Raw genomic sequence first — 15,405 nt, 5'->3', positions numbered from 1 at the left:
CTGACCTATAGGCATGAAATCCACTCAGGGATGTGACTGGTGACCCTTTCTACGCTTTGTATTAACAAGATTATTTACATGATCATTATTAACAAGAGGAAAATATTTTAATTTGCTAGAAAATTCAATTTTCACATCTATGATCAACACAATCATGTCTACAAATAGATGTTTACTCTTACACGCAGGGCTTGGAGACACAAAACATTATGTATTCCTTAACTGTCCCCATGGCATCTATACCTAATACTGTAATCTCAAATTATGCAGAAGTCTGTGGTAACCCAGTTTGTTTTCAGTTATCCAGCACCTTTCTAGTTCATTAATAGTTTAATTTAAAAAAAGGGGAGTGTGGGGGGGAAGCTTATGATAAAAATTCATACCCAGATTTCAAAGACCTAACAGTGGTGGAAGGTGCACAGTAAATCATGCTCAGAGTACTTCATGCAAAAATATCAATCAAGAATTTTTGGTGCTTCCACTCAGAGTTGCTTAAATTTGTGATTCATGTGGGAAGCCATTACTAACAACAACAACAACAACAGTCTCTGCAACAAAAATGTAGAAACTAGAGTTGAATCTTTGGGTTGAGAAGCACAGTGACTTTGCACAGGAATTGCACACACCCCATCTACTGGATTTTCAGAAGACTGAGAATTTTAAAAGAAGCAAGGCAAGTTTACCTTGCATTGGAATTATTTACTAAGCAATGCCTGTGAGATTAGTGCTTGATGAAGGTACAAGAGACCATCACCTATCCCAGAACAACCACAAAGCAATCCAGAACTGACAAAACTGTTCAGAGCCTACAATGGTAGAAATACAGGTCACAAGCTAAAAAAAGTAACCCGAATCATCACGGCACCTTGTACATTGTGACAGAAACCTAATAAAGAATCAGAGAAAATGTTCCAGCTGACAAAGGTATTGGTTTTGCTGAGTGCCTGCTGCGCAGCCTGCCTTGCTGCCTTTAAGAGCAGGGGCAGGGGTAACATCCAGCAGAACAGATAAAGGCAGCAAGCGCTCACCCACAGCAGAGACTTCAGTCAGTCTGCTGTTGTGCCACCTCTGCAGCACCCCGGGAGCACAGCCATTGTCATTTTTAATTGAAGAAAGTTGCATGCCACGTCATTAGAAGAATTCACAACAAACTTCAGTCACTGAGTCAGAAATGGAACTCGAGTTACGCTTTGTCAATCTAGATGTTTGATCGTGGCAAATCAAATTATCTGCTCGCCTCTGTTGAAAGCTTCCCAAAAGCCAGTGCAATCTCCCACTCCTCTAGTGGTCTGCAGTGCCTTTGTAGCAGATGGTGAAAGCACTGAGAGTAAATCCAGCTACTGGGAACACGGATAGTTTTGCCACTGGAGTGTAAAATTGTGACACTTCTTTCCCCAGTAAATTAGTAATGTTAATCTATCCACACTGCCACATCAACGTTACCAGCCAGTGTCTGCCTGTTCCTTTCTAACTCCATAGTTGCAGGCAAGGGCTCACAGAAGTGGCCAACAGCCACCACAATGTCAATCTATGGTCTTAGGAGACTAAATACATTTAAATCTGTCAATACACTCTTTATATGAAACTTGTGTAACAGGTTGGCTGTTACTGACAGTTGTGTGAAATAGATGGTAGTGCATGATATAGACTAGGGGGATTTTCAATGCCTCTTCACTTTTCACCCTGGATTTCAAATTAGTTTATTTACCAGTGAAGAAACTCATTCTTTACCACTGGTTTCTTTTACCAGTGCCCTGTCACACAGATGCATAATGGACACGATTTCTAGTAAAAGCCAAAATCACAGAAATTTTATTTTCATATAGGGTCAGAGATGTTTTGAAAACAGACTTTTCAGTTACCTATGAAGTTTGGAGGAAGTTTCAGTGTTACAGAAAGAAAATTTTGTTTTTCCTTCACTTGCTACTCTCCTCCTCACACACCAAAGCCTGCTCTTGCATCCAGTGTCATTTCAGCAGAGTGCACTGGGTTCAGAGCAATGTAATCCATTAAATGTCCAGTTCTCATACAACAGATTAAGTTTTGTTTTAAAATGTTGTCTTTACTCAGAGCATTTTAAACCAGCTGTTTGATAAGAGGCTACCGTTGCTGCTCACCCTTTCTTTCCATTTTCTGTGCAGAAGTTGTGAAGGTACAGTACTGTTTCAAGATGTATGCCAGCCAAGGAGAGTACAGTGATGTGAAACTGGTATTTGTGTTTTGTCAGTACCAGCAAAGGTGTGTCTGCACAAAGCTGTGATAACTGTCAGCAGCTTAAAGCAATTTAGATCTTTGCTTGTTTGTGTGCCAGGCAATCTTAAAGAGCTGCGGAACTGTCTCTTCTAAGCATTAAGATCTCAGTAACTTAAACTATATACACACCCCAAATTAAAACAGTATATTCATCAATTTCTAGGAATACACCACGGTTTGGATGACACATTATTCCAATGCTCAGTTTCTTCTGGACCTGAAGGCATCTTAGAGGTCTTAAAAATCAGCCTTCCTTCAGCTCCAACTGGAGCCAGACCAAGCATTCAGCGCTGGCACCAGACCCACTGCAGTGCCAGACCACTTTAAGCCAAGAGCTGGGGAGGTGTTTTTAGGAACCCTTGCAGAAGGCACCTCTGCCAACGAGGTTCAACGAGGTTTCTGCTGGTGACTTGAGAAGACATATTAAATGTCAATTGGCATGTTTATCTTCTTTAAACACTGAGCTTCCTTTCTAACATCTAATAGGGTAGATTACTGGTTTAATACGAATGGAAACTGATCAAAAGGCCCTAGGTTATTTGGTTGGCTTACCTTAAAAACTTTTCCTGCTTCAGTTTCCATGCAAAATATATCAAAAGAGTATTCCTATGAATGGAGAGCCTATCAACTAATCATTTAAGGAGATGAGGAAAACTACCTTTAATACTGGGTTATGGATAAAAATATCAAAAACCTCCCAGACCAACTGAAGGACACACTCCACAAATTTTCACAAGGACTACTTTGGAAAATAAAACCTAGAGAAGCATACTGTATAAGGCCATTTGAAAATTCTATTCCTTATCCACAAAAGTTCTCAGTTGCCATCATGGTTCATTTGTTTAGGGACAAAAGTAGCTGGCAAACTAGCATTAAAAAAAAGGAACAAGTAAACACTGACATTCTGAGTGTTCTCTGTAAGTGAAGATAAACAGCAGTGGTCAAGTGAAAACTGACCAGCTCTCTTTCCCTACTGCCGGCTGGGAACAATCTGGATCAAGGCTATCAACCCATTTAAATGCAGAAATACTTTCATGATTTCAAGGCAGAACAAATATTTCTTTTTGTCTGCACACTTTTTAGAAGACATGAACAGTAACTTCAGAACAGAACATAGATGCCTGTTAACAAAGCCAATAACAATTATTGCTATGTCTAAGAATCAACAAAAAAACCACCAGTGTATTCCAAAGGCATTCGCTCACAAAGCAAACTCACTCCACACAAGCCCCAGCACAGAAACGTGATAGTATCTCATGATTTATGGTCTCTCAGCAGGTTGTACCGGGTCCTCCAGATTCCATGCTTGCCTTTGAAAGCAATTAAGTTTCTAGCACTTCTGGGAGCGACAAAAGCTCTCACTATGAAAACCTGCATGCTGCACTCATGCTGAGTCTGCAGCTTGGCAGACTGAAACAAAAGCACCACAAGAGGTGTGAACTTCCCCCACTTAACTCATCTGAGACCATTAGTATGTGAAGGGTCATCTCTAGACTTTGATGCTATTTCCAAATCATGTCTTTGTCCAGTGCCCAAAGAGCCAGCTGCTGCTGTGATTTGGAGAACATTTGCAAAGCCCCTCTCAGCCTGGAAAGAAAAATCCCTTTTCTCATCAGCCTGCACACAGGAAACTCGACAAGTTCAGCTAATGTGAACTATTCTAACTGCTCACAAGACAGAGTACCCTTACTTACATAAAAGCATGTCCAGACACCTCGATGAAACCTGGGTCCTGCTGTGCTATGCACTGTACAAACACCTGCTCCATGGAGTTTACAACTTGCACAGAGTAAACTGTACCTAAGGGAAGACAAGGGCAAGAAGCACATGTAGAGAAGTAATCAACAGGCATTTCACACAAGTAGCGTGTGAATTCTTCTTGTGAATTATTACAGTAGAGGAATGCTGCCTGATCGAAAAATAGATCTGTTATATATCCCTGGCTGAATAAAACAAACAGAATAGCAGTGAAGTCAAACTCTTAAACATCCTGGCCCAAGCAACAAAAGCCCCAGTGCTGTCCAAAAAACAGACTGCCTAGACAAGGCACAACATCTTTTACCTTCTGAAGATAGAAAAAAGCCAAAGCCATTTCCCATCACTGCTCTAATTCTACCCAAACTGCAGGAGAGTGACCTTGCGAAGCCAGAGCGCTGAGCCGGTGTGACAAACACGGCAGTGGGGCACACGGAAGGGCGTGTGCCAACCGGCAGCCCAAGCACACAGGGAGGGCAGCTCCTTCCAGGCATGGTGGTGACAGTGACCCACCTCTTGCTTACAGCAAGGCACGCTGGCCTGAGACCTCAGCCAAGGGCAGTTACTCAGGGATTGCCCTTACACATGGAGTTCACATGTCACTATTCTGCGGCTAATGAACTTGCCAAGACCAACATTTTTTCATATCGACTTATTTTTGCACCTTAGACTCAGCATGTTGGGTTTTCAGGGTTTATCCTCACAACTCCAAATAAAATCAGCTAGAGTGATGCATACTCAGCACCCAGTTCTGTAATTTTATTTTTTACTTATTTACTTACTTATTTTACTTTTTACTTTACTTGTACCTGTTTTCTCTGTTATACAATAAGACACCCAGTTCTGTGCAACTACCTTAATCTCAGATAGTGTCATTTTCAAATTTATTTAAGCCCAGTTTTGAGAGTTAACCTGGCTCTGTTTCCTTCTGGCAATATCTGTGGTTTCATAACTTTAGTTTTTTGTACCCCTCACTCACCTGTTACAAAGCAAGACTTACAAATTCAGAGAAATTATTTATCAGGGAGATCTGCAAAAAATTACCAACTGTGATTTTCTATCAGATTTAGAAGAACATTTCCCGCTCTCATCTCCTTCACTTAAAGTTGCAATCATCTCTAAGAACCAGAGGTAAGTGCTTTTGGAGGCAGAAATGTGTTTAAAGACACATAATAGCAAGAGTGTAAGATGCTTCAATGTGCTCTAAGCCCTCTTTAAAGTGCTTAACATCTTAGGATAAAAAGTGTGAGCAACTATGAGCTTGGTCACAAATAGTTCATTAAACATACAAAAATATACAGACATGTCAGAAATGTTAAGCCAGGAGCTAAAAGGCAAGGAAATACCAGAAATGTGCCCAATGTATAACATCTAATCTTTATTCTTAACTTTGTGATCACACAGGACTTTTTTCCACAGGAAATGGTGCCATTCATGGTATAGTAAAGCCATTACTCTAGCTTTCGGTATTACTGAATAAGCGCTCCTCAGTTTGCTTCATTCTCAGTATTAAAAATGGCCCTAAACACTTTGCTTTAAAGACAGAACAACTATTTCCTTCTAGTTATTTTCTGGCTGTCACCATATTACCTAACTGCCTGATTTACTAAAATTAGCACATGTTCACAACTCCCCGGTGAGGAGAGTTTTTTCCCCCCATCACAGAGACAGAGAGACTGAAACTGTGGACAAAGGTCTCTTCCAAACCCAGCTATGCTGCTTGATGAGATTTTCCTCCCACACATGTGCTCAGCACCAGCTGCCCCTCTTCCTGTGCTGACTGTCTCCCTTCAGAAGTGCTAGCAGTCTGGTGTAAAAACGTTTTGTAATCCATTATGGTGAAAATAAACTGGAGCAGCTACAAACTACTCTTTAAGCTCTTCTATGCTAACCCAGTTTTGCCTCCTACCAGCTGGGGAGCACTCACCAAAGAGGGTCCTATCTAAAGGGAGGTGCAGTGAGCATGTGGGAAGCTTGTGCTGACAGAGGCAGACCCAAAAGAGGGCACCTGCGCTGGTCAAAATAATTACCAGGGCTGAAACTTTTAAATGAAACCAGACCTCTTCTATTGGAGATAACTGCAAGCTATCAAGGATCTCACGTGAACCAAAGCTGTAGCACCCAGTTTGCAGTCACAGATTCATGCTGACAGCACAGGCACAGCAAGATTAAGGTGTGGGAGCAGGTGGAAAGAGATGCATTCACACGAGGTGCTACTGCCAGCAACACACTTGTTGCATCCTCTTGAAGGAGATTGCTTCTCCACCACTGAGCTGCTAGAACAATGTGTATGAATGCTCTTCATCCCCTTCAAGTGTGAAGTTAGACACTTTGAACAGACTTAGGTTTAAGCTAAACTGTATTTTCACACCAGGGTTTTTGTACTGGTGCAGAGGGACAAGATTGCATGAGTCAGTCTGCTGTCTCAGCAGGGCTACGAGGTTGCATCAAGCACTTGGGCTACAACAAACAACCACAGGTGAAATGATCCTGTATCTTCACACCAGACAGGACAAGCAGCATGCAAATGCTACCTCAGGAATCACAAACTCCATACCAATGTACAGAACAGAGATTTCCCTTTTCTGTGGCTTAAGTTCTGCTGCTTCCCTCCTCAGACTTTACACCAGCTTCCTCTCAGTTTCTCAGCTTAATTCCAATCACATCACACAATACACCCCTGGCAGTCACACCAGCTCCAAAATGCTGTCCCCACACTTGGTGCTTTTGGTGTTAACTGCCCCTGCATCTCCTGGTTCAGATAGTGCCATGTTCCTCAATACTACTCCTGAGCACATCCTCCACAGCTTGTATTCTCTCTCCATCCTTTCCTTTTGCTGCACACTGTCTGGGCAAACAACAGCTTTGCTGAAAATATGGGACAACAGTCTCCTTTGCCTCCTGTATGCCTAGGACCACAGCACTCAGGAGACCGATGTAGAAATATCAATGCAAGTTCTTCAGCTCTAAAATACAGCATACTCAATTCTCCCTAACGAGCTCCTGCTGTGTGGGTACAAAATGAGAGATATTAGACTTTATATACTGACTGATTATGGACAAGTTTTGCTGCAAATGAGAAGGCAATTCCCTAATACTGGGGCAACTCTACAGCCAAATTTCAAATATTCACCCCCAAATGTGAAGGTGCTACACAGGTACTCAAATGAAACAGCTGACCTATTTTTTAAAAAGGTACAAAACATGCAGAGTTTTGTATTTTGTTCTCAAGACAACCTGAATCATTCATGCTGAAAAGTAAAAAGAAAGAAAAATCAACACTAAACTGCCATTGCTTTTGGAAAAAAAGTCAGTTTAAAAGGTTATCCTGGAAAAATCCTGAATGTTGTGCAATGCTGATTGTAGGCAGTTCAACCTGCTTTTCCTACATTACTTGTGATTTCCTACAGCTGTTACTGAGAAAGTCCCTCAAACAAATTCATGATATAGAATAAAAATGAAAGATTATAGGCTCCAGTGATGTCTGGACATATCTCAACAGGAGAACTACAGACTATAATAAAGATGCCTATTAGTGAGGCAATATATAGCTAACACAGAAGACAACACTGTGCAGTGAATTTTTGACTCAGATATGCAAGAGATCTAAGTGTCACAGTAACAGCCTATTTACAACAATTAGGAGAAAATGTTGATTGGTTTCTATAGACACAAACATTGATATTGACACGAATCAAACAACTGGTCTTATGTCTGAAAACAAGGTCAACCTATGATCATTGTGGTCCAGCAGACAAAGAAAGATAGCAAGAAAATCTTGTTGATACATTACTTTCACCACCTAAGAGTCAGGTGATTTGGCTACAAGAAAGCAAATAAAATTCCTTTAAACCAAACATTTAGTTATTTCATATAGCTTTTCAGCAGATGACTCTAATGTGAAAGTTTGTGGTTTTTATTCCAGCAGCTGGGTGGGCTGGATTCTGATCCACTATGCAAATGATTCAAGTGTTTTTCATTTTCTAGGGTGCTAGCTACATTCCTGAACCCTCTGCAAAGGAAACAACCACGGCTGCTGAGCCTCACAAGAAAAGAGCAACTGGGTATGAAATGTTTTTTCATCAAAGATGACTACCACCCAATTTTATGGCATGACAGAGAGGAGTTGTAAAGTCACTGTCTCCCTGAGTAACTCTTTTGAAATAGAGGCAAAAGGTCTAACTTTCTAATTTTATTGAAAGAGAGGCAAGCAGGAATATTCTACCATGCAACATTCCAGATCTGGGCTTTGCAGAGCATCTTTTCAATACTGATGCTAAACCTCTCAGATTTTAAGGAAGATGTACGATCAGAGAAAGAAAAAACTCTGCAAAATAGGTCCCGCTGAGATGGGATCCCTCCCTTTGTTGGATGGGACCCTCCTATAAGGACAAACTTGACTTGCAGGCCTCGATGCTTCCTACTTACTCTCCTCCCCAAAATGAGATGTTAAGCATGGGTTTGCAGGGGTGATTTAAAAACCAGAAATCTTAAGGAGCAGCAGGCAGGCAGCCTCCAGATGCAGGGGTGGAGAGAAGCTGCAGATGGGCTGATCTCTCAGGCGCTCCACTGGAAACCAGGGAGCTGGAAACAGGTCTGCAAAGGGACTTAAAACAATGCTGAGACTTTCTGAAACCTCCTAAGATAAAAGTCAGGGATTTAACTCCGTCACACTGTATGACACAAATTCTGTCCTGTCTTCAAACATCACAAAACCCACATATTTCTAGCAGTACATATAGAAACACCTGACTTTTAATACCTATAATAAACTACATCCACACTGGGAGAGTCTGAAGCATTACTGCCATATCTTCATAACCTTGATGAGAGCTTTAGCACAAAGAAAGCCTGTGTGGTTTTTTTATCCCATACAGACAGAGCTCTAAGTTTCTGACTTCTGTACTAAGTTGGACTTCTGGGCTCTTAACCATCTGAAACAAAAAAAACCAAGCTCTGCAAACATCTTTTTGTCGTCTGCATTCATCTGTTGCATAGGTCTATTATGTGAACCAAGTTGAACTTTTTTTTTCCCCACTGAACAGGTAAATATATATGGGTAAAAAACCAAAATGCATGTACCGGTATGAGGCTTTCATGGCAATCCTAAAGAGTCAGGAAGTACCAAAGAAGCAGCAAGGAAAATTGAAACCTTCCTCCAAGTGGAGATGAAATGAAACTAAGCCAAAGCAAGAGTGTTCTACTATTCCTCATGGTGAGTGCTCTGGCTGGAGAGCTTCTTTCTTCCATCTGGTGAATGTATCTTGACTAGAGAAAGAGTAACACAGTACAAGAGAATGTAGCTGCAACCTGGTGTGAATGCCAGGCTGAGCAAAGGGTTCAGCCAAATCCTCTCACTTTCAAGCAGAACTACTGCAAGAAGAAGCATACCACGTCCAAATTTATACTTATTTTCTGAAAATGTGTAACTGCTCAAATCACAAGACAAGACAGAGATGTGTACAGCCTGATATTTATTTCATGGGGCATATAGGAGTTAATTTTGATTCATGTGAATTTTGGATACCTGATCTAATAACATCCACATCCCTTAGTGTCAGGAACTGAAGTCAGAGGTTGAGGCAGGTAAGCAGTAATAACTCAGTCTCCATGTTTTAAAAATCATCCTGATTTTCCTTTGGCTCTTCCAGGAAAATCAGATATACAGATCTCTCATCCTCACAATTCATCACTCTCTAGACTACGCAACAAGTCCCCATAATGTTCCACTTTGGCTAGCAGAGCAGTGAACAGATGTGGAAAAAAATTCACTCACTAGTGAAGAAATTCAGGGCAAGAAAATAAACCAGAATTAACTGGACTGTGTCCAGACCTCTTCACAGTTTTATGAGGAAGAATGTTAGGAAGAAGAGGATACATGCTTTGATTTCAGAGACCCAGTTCCCCAGCTGCAACATGAAAAACGTGGTCTAGCAAGGGGTGTGAGGAAGCTTTCCATCACCATAATTCACCAGATAGTGCATTGGTGCAAACCTGCATGAGTTGAAGGTTGAAGAGCTATAGCAACTTACATCAGATAAGAAAGTGCCTCCCTCTATCTAAAGAAACACTAGTATTTAAGGGTCAGATGGTTATCGACTTGCCACAACAGACACCCTAAAATATCAGTAAGTTTGGGACAGGACATCTCAAGGGACAGCCTACCCAGCATGTCTGAAACATTCACAGGGCAGGGGAGCAAAGTGCTCTGAAGAAAAGGGAGGTTTCCTGGAGCAAGAGAGAGTGAGTATCTGGAAAAAGCATCCTTGAGCTTGAGATCACACCGGATGCAATACAGGGGGGGTTTGGGCTCCTTCCCTCTCCCAGATAACCTGGAGCAACCTTGAACAAGTCTTGTCTCTACCCATACATAGAACACAGGTGAGAAGAGCCATGTTCAAACTCCCTGTGCAGGAAAAACAGCCCAGAGTTTAACCTCCACTTCCATGCTGTGAAACAGCTTTTAAAAGCTGTAGAGAGGAGAGAGATTTGAGACAAATGGCTTGATTTATTACCCATGACTTTCCTAGAGGTTTGGGGTTTTTCAACACCCTAGTCAGCAAAGAAAGGGAAAAAGAGAGAAAAATAGTTAATTTGGGGAGTCATGTGAAGGTCTAAATCTCCTGACAAGTGCTATCTAAACTTGGAGGGCAAGGCAGTAGCTGACAGAGAAAATAAAAAGGGAATTTGCATCAAGTGAAAGCTTAGTGGACAAGCACTGTCACTTCATTTTGTTTTTAGACAACAAAACAATTTGACTAAGTGCAGAAGCAAAATGCAGGGGGTGTGCTGCAGGTTAAACAGTTGGACTTTGAGAGCTGATACACAGACTGAAGTCTGCTCCAGAGCCCCAGGGCAAATTTCACTCTCTGAAGCAGCACTATAGAGGGATGTGCCACTGTCTCGGAATGTATAAAGGCTCCAAGTCAAGGATGTGAATTAGCTGAGGTAACCGAGCTGTGACCACACTGAACAAATGGGAGCAGGGAGAGCAAATGAATGACAAAAGAATGAAAGAGCAAAATTTTAAAAATGGGGAAAAGGATTCAAGCAGAAGTGTGACCTACAGGATAGAACAGTTGCAAATGATTTGGCCAATTTATGAAGTCAACACTCAGCATCACTGATCTCTTATGAGCCTGTCCTTCAGCCTTTGTGTGCCTCATCTGCAATAGGATGCCAGTAGCAGCCAGTAGCGGTGACAACAGCTGTAGGAGTTGTGCCCAGGTAGAGGAGCTCCTCTGCTTAGTGAGAGAGCTCAAGCAGCAGTCGGTTGAGGAGCATCAGTGAGAGAGAGAGAGAGAGAGAGAATACTGAAACTGCACCCTATCTCCCCTTCCCTGGGACAGGCTCAGCAGGCAGACAGGACACAAGATACAGAAGATTCCCTGGCCTCTCTCTGCCTGGCTGAACACAGTCACACTGGGGACAGGGGGCAATGGTGCCAAGTTCCTGCCTGGCACAGCACACATGTTCCCTATGTGACTGCCACACCTTCCCAGGTGCCCTGCTATAACTGGCATGGGGCTATCCAAGTGGAACTAAACAACAACAAGGATGATAATGGTTCATCTACTGGGGCCAGTTTTGCTTAATGTCTTTATCTATGATGTGGACATGGGGATTGAATGCACCCTCAGTCAGTTTGCAGATGACACCAAGCTGGGTGGGAGTATTAATGTGCTGGAGGGCAGGAAGGCTCTGCAGAGAGATCTGGACAGGCTGAATCAATGGGCTGGGGCCAGTTTTATAAGATTCAACAAGCAAAGTGCCAGATCCTGCACTCAAGTCACAACAATCCCATGCAATGTTACAGGCCTGGGACAGAGTGGCTGGAAAGCTGCCCAGTGGAAAAGGACCGGGGGCTGCTGGCCAACAGCTGGCTGAACATGGGCCAGCGTGTGCCCAGGTGTGCCCTGGTGGCCAGTAAATCTAATGGCATCCTGGCCTGTATCAGCAATAGTGTGGCCAGCAGGACCAGGGCAGTGGTTTTCCCCCTGGACTCAGCCTGGTTAGGCCACACCTCAAACCCTGTGTTCAGTTTTGGGCCCCTCATCACAAGAAAGACACTGAGGGGCTGGAGTGTGTCCAGAGAATGGAAATTGAGCTGGGGAAGGGTCTGGAGCACAGGTCTGATGAGACTGAGGAAGCTGGAGTTGTTTAGCCTAGAGAAAAGGAGGCTTGGGGGGACCTTATCCCTCTCTACAACTGCCTGAAAGGAGACTGTAGCCAGGTGGGGGCTGACCTCTTCTCCCAGGTAACAAGTGACAGGACGAGGAAAAGGAATCAAGCTGTGCCAGGGGAGGTTTAGATTGGGTATTAGGAAAAATTTCTTCATGCAAAGAGTTACAAAGCATGGGAGCAGTCTCCCTAGGGAAGTGGTTGAGTCACCATCCCCAGAAGTATTTAAAAACCACACATATGTGGCACTTAAGAACATGGTTTAGTGGTGGACTAGGTAAGGTTAACACTTGGACTCAATGATTTTAAAGGTCCTTTCCAACAGTAACAATTCTGTTACTCTAAACATGAGGGAGGGCAGTTGCCAGCTCATGTAAAGCTGCACTAATGAAACCATAGAGGAAAGCAGATCTCACGGGTCAGTGAAGAAGGGTTCTTCACACAACTGGAACCTCTACCTGCCAAAGAAACCTAATTTTTGAAGTGGTTGCACCACAGAAGCTTGCTAAAAAATGAAGACCCATACTTAATCCCTGAGGCAGAGTGTGTATGAGAGGTTTTCTGGTTCCTTTGGCATTATGGAATTAAAGTAATTTCCTCCTTTTCATAACTTTCTCACAATTTCAACTATCCACATCTAGATTTATTGCCCATTTAGAAAAGAAATACTACTGAAGGGACCACATCCGTAAGAGTTCTTATTTCATTCCTCTGAAACTTGAAATTCTCACTAAGACACAGCATGAAGGATTTTCAAGCACAAAGTCCTTTGAACATAAAGAACCAGACATCTTAACCTGCTTTTAGCAGACTATAAGATCTTTCACATTAGGAGTCCCCTGGACATTCGACAATAATACATTAAGCAAATACTGTGGGAAAACAGCAGGCCTGAAAAGTCCATAAAAGAGGGAAGTGTATCTCAGCAATAGAAAGTACATGCTCATAGAACTCAGAAAAATAAATTCTTGCCTGCAATATTCATTAGTTTCAAACACAAGCTACCAGAGAAAAGTCTGGCTCAGAGAAAAGGGGAAAATACAGATTCTGATTGAGCTATACCTCTATGATTTCCTAAGATCAATTCATTGCAGTAATTAATTAGACAGATCACTCTTTTGTAGTCTTCTTTATTAGGTCACAAATCCATGCAAATTATTAATTTCTTCCTCTACTTTTAGTAATGATCTGCTTGAGAAGTTGTCTTTGCTAAGTTCTTCAGTTTAATACTTATCTTGCAAATGTGCCAGTTGACTAAGAAGAGAGGAACAAAAGAATAAAAAAAAATTCTGACACAAAACAGCAAATGTTAAGCCAGAAGAACATTAGTCGTTAAGAAGAAAATACCAACAGTAGAACAAAAAATAACTCTTCAACCATTTGTCTTTTCAAACCTGTTTTTTCTTCTTAGGCTCCATGCTTCTCACAACTGAATATTTCTTAGGCTTATACTGGGGTCTCTCAGAACCTCTTTTCACTCAAAGAAAAATAGGTCTTTTCCATTATTAACGACCATAGTAAGTGGTTTTATTTCTTTTATGTCCATGACTTTCTTGAGTTTTGCCTGCTGTTTATCTATGTGCAAAAGCTGGTGGTCAATGCTTGTCGCTTTTTGATTAAGTATTCAAATGAAAAGTTTAATGAAAAGTGAGTTTAAGCCATCTCTACTTGGAACTAGGGAGGAACTAGGCTTTCTCACTGGCAAAACTTTGCTGTATATTCTGCTCTCATCTACCAGATTTTCTCCTATCACATACACTGTTGTAGCATGCTTTTATACTTTGTAATAGTTTTGATTTTGTATCCCCTTATTCTCCCCGGATGATGTACCCCTTTTTGTACCCCCTTCCTCTACCTGTGTAACCATTCTCCTGTGTTGAGATCATCCCCCAAATCCCCGCCCTGGCTCTCTGTCAGTCACTCAGCATCCCATCCCCACTATGTAGATCTTTCGGGCAAATCACTCGACGGCTTTGACCGAAAGATCTACATAGTGGGGATGGGATGCTGAGTGACTGACAGAGAGCCAGGGCGGGGATTTGGGGGATGATCTCAACACAGGAGAATGGTTACACAGGTAGAGGAAGGGGGTACAAAAAGGGGTACATCGTCTGGGGAGAATAAGGGGATACAAAATCAAAACTATTACAAAGTATTACAAAGTATAAAAGCACGCTACAACAATACACCTTTACTTTTTCTTTTTCTTTAAATGTGTGACTGGCTATCAAACCAAGTATTTTCCTTAGGCTCACAGAAGTCAGGTTTTATGCTATCCTAATGTAAATTGAAATGATGGCCAAAGCAAAAAAGCACCAAAACCATCAGAAGTCACCTGTCAAAACAGGAATATGTAACTGCTGGTAAAAGTTAAGATATGCTGTATCTTTTCTTGACATGCTGGCATTTTGTTGTAGTTGCTCCTCCCCAATAATTAACTGATGACAGTTTAGTTTTAAAACAAGTGCATTTTATAATCAGTGAGCCATCTATGCTACTCAACCATGTGATCTGTCTCAAGGTCACTGTCTTCAGTAACTGGTAAGAATTACATCATCTGTCCTACTATAGGATGGCAATTACATCATTGATCAATACTTGAGATCTTAGTGTGACCAACAAATTCATCTTAGGGATGAGTTACAACTAAGCAGATACCACAAAATGAAAGTCCTGTTTGCTTCAATCCACATCCCCATTAAGACTAAATTATAAAACTATCAACTCTCTTATTTGTAGTACAGCACAAGCTGAGAGCAAAGCAACAATGGGGTTGGGAAGGTGCCACAGCAGCATGCCTTTTGCAAAGGCAGAGAAGACCATCTTTGCTTTGAAGAGCTTACAACAGCCTGAAGTGACAAGAGCAACAGAGGGTGGAGGAAAGATGTGTAAGCAGATGGCAGCAGACCACGTTATTTTTAAGCCTTTAGTGGCGATGCAGTTTGAGGTAGTCACATGTTCATCTTCAACAGCAATAAGCTATTTTAGTTCCCTCTTGCCTTGAAACAGACCTGGAGCAAGCAAGCAGCAAGCTCCTGTGTCTTAGTTGGAGATGTGTGCACTTCTGTCTTCTGCTCCCCTGCAGCTGGTTTGGCAGTGTAACGTAGGGTTCTGCATTTCGTGGGAAAAGATCAGCTGAATGAAAGGAGCATGAAGGAAGTCTGCAGGAAGTGGATAAAGATGATCCAGTTAAGAGTGAAGTGGAGTAGAAGAGGC

General features: G+C 42.0%; 1 protein-coding gene across 9 annotated transcripts in view; it reads right to left on the bottom strand.

Moving 5' to 3' along the window:
* The window catches only part of ATXN1 (ataxin 1), a 243,927-nt gene that overhangs the window by 105,059 nt on the left and 123,463 nt on the right, over positions 1-15,405 (bottom strand). Inside the window, exon 1 of one of the 9 annotated variants that reach the window (XM_041475514.1) lies at positions 3,948-3,984. The exons of the other annotated variants lie outside the window; for them this stretch is intronic. The gene's annotated coding sequence lies outside the window, so the exon portion shown is untranslated. Of the gene's footprint in view, positions 1-3,947; positions 3,985-15,405 lie in introns of those variants that run through there. 9 annotated transcript variants of the gene reach the window in all.

This window comes from Pyrgilauda ruficollis, unplaced genomic scaffold, assembly GCF_017590135.1.
Source record: "Pyrgilauda ruficollis isolate IOZ18807 unplaced genomic scaffold, ASM1759013v1 scaffold35, whole genome shotgun sequence".
In the NCBI taxonomy this organism is placed as follows: Eukaryota; Metazoa; Chordata; class Aves; order Passeriformes; family Passeridae; genus Pyrgilauda; species Pyrgilauda ruficollis.
Note: the sequence above shows the minus strand (reverse complement) of the source record. Positions and strands in the feature narration are given on the sequence as shown.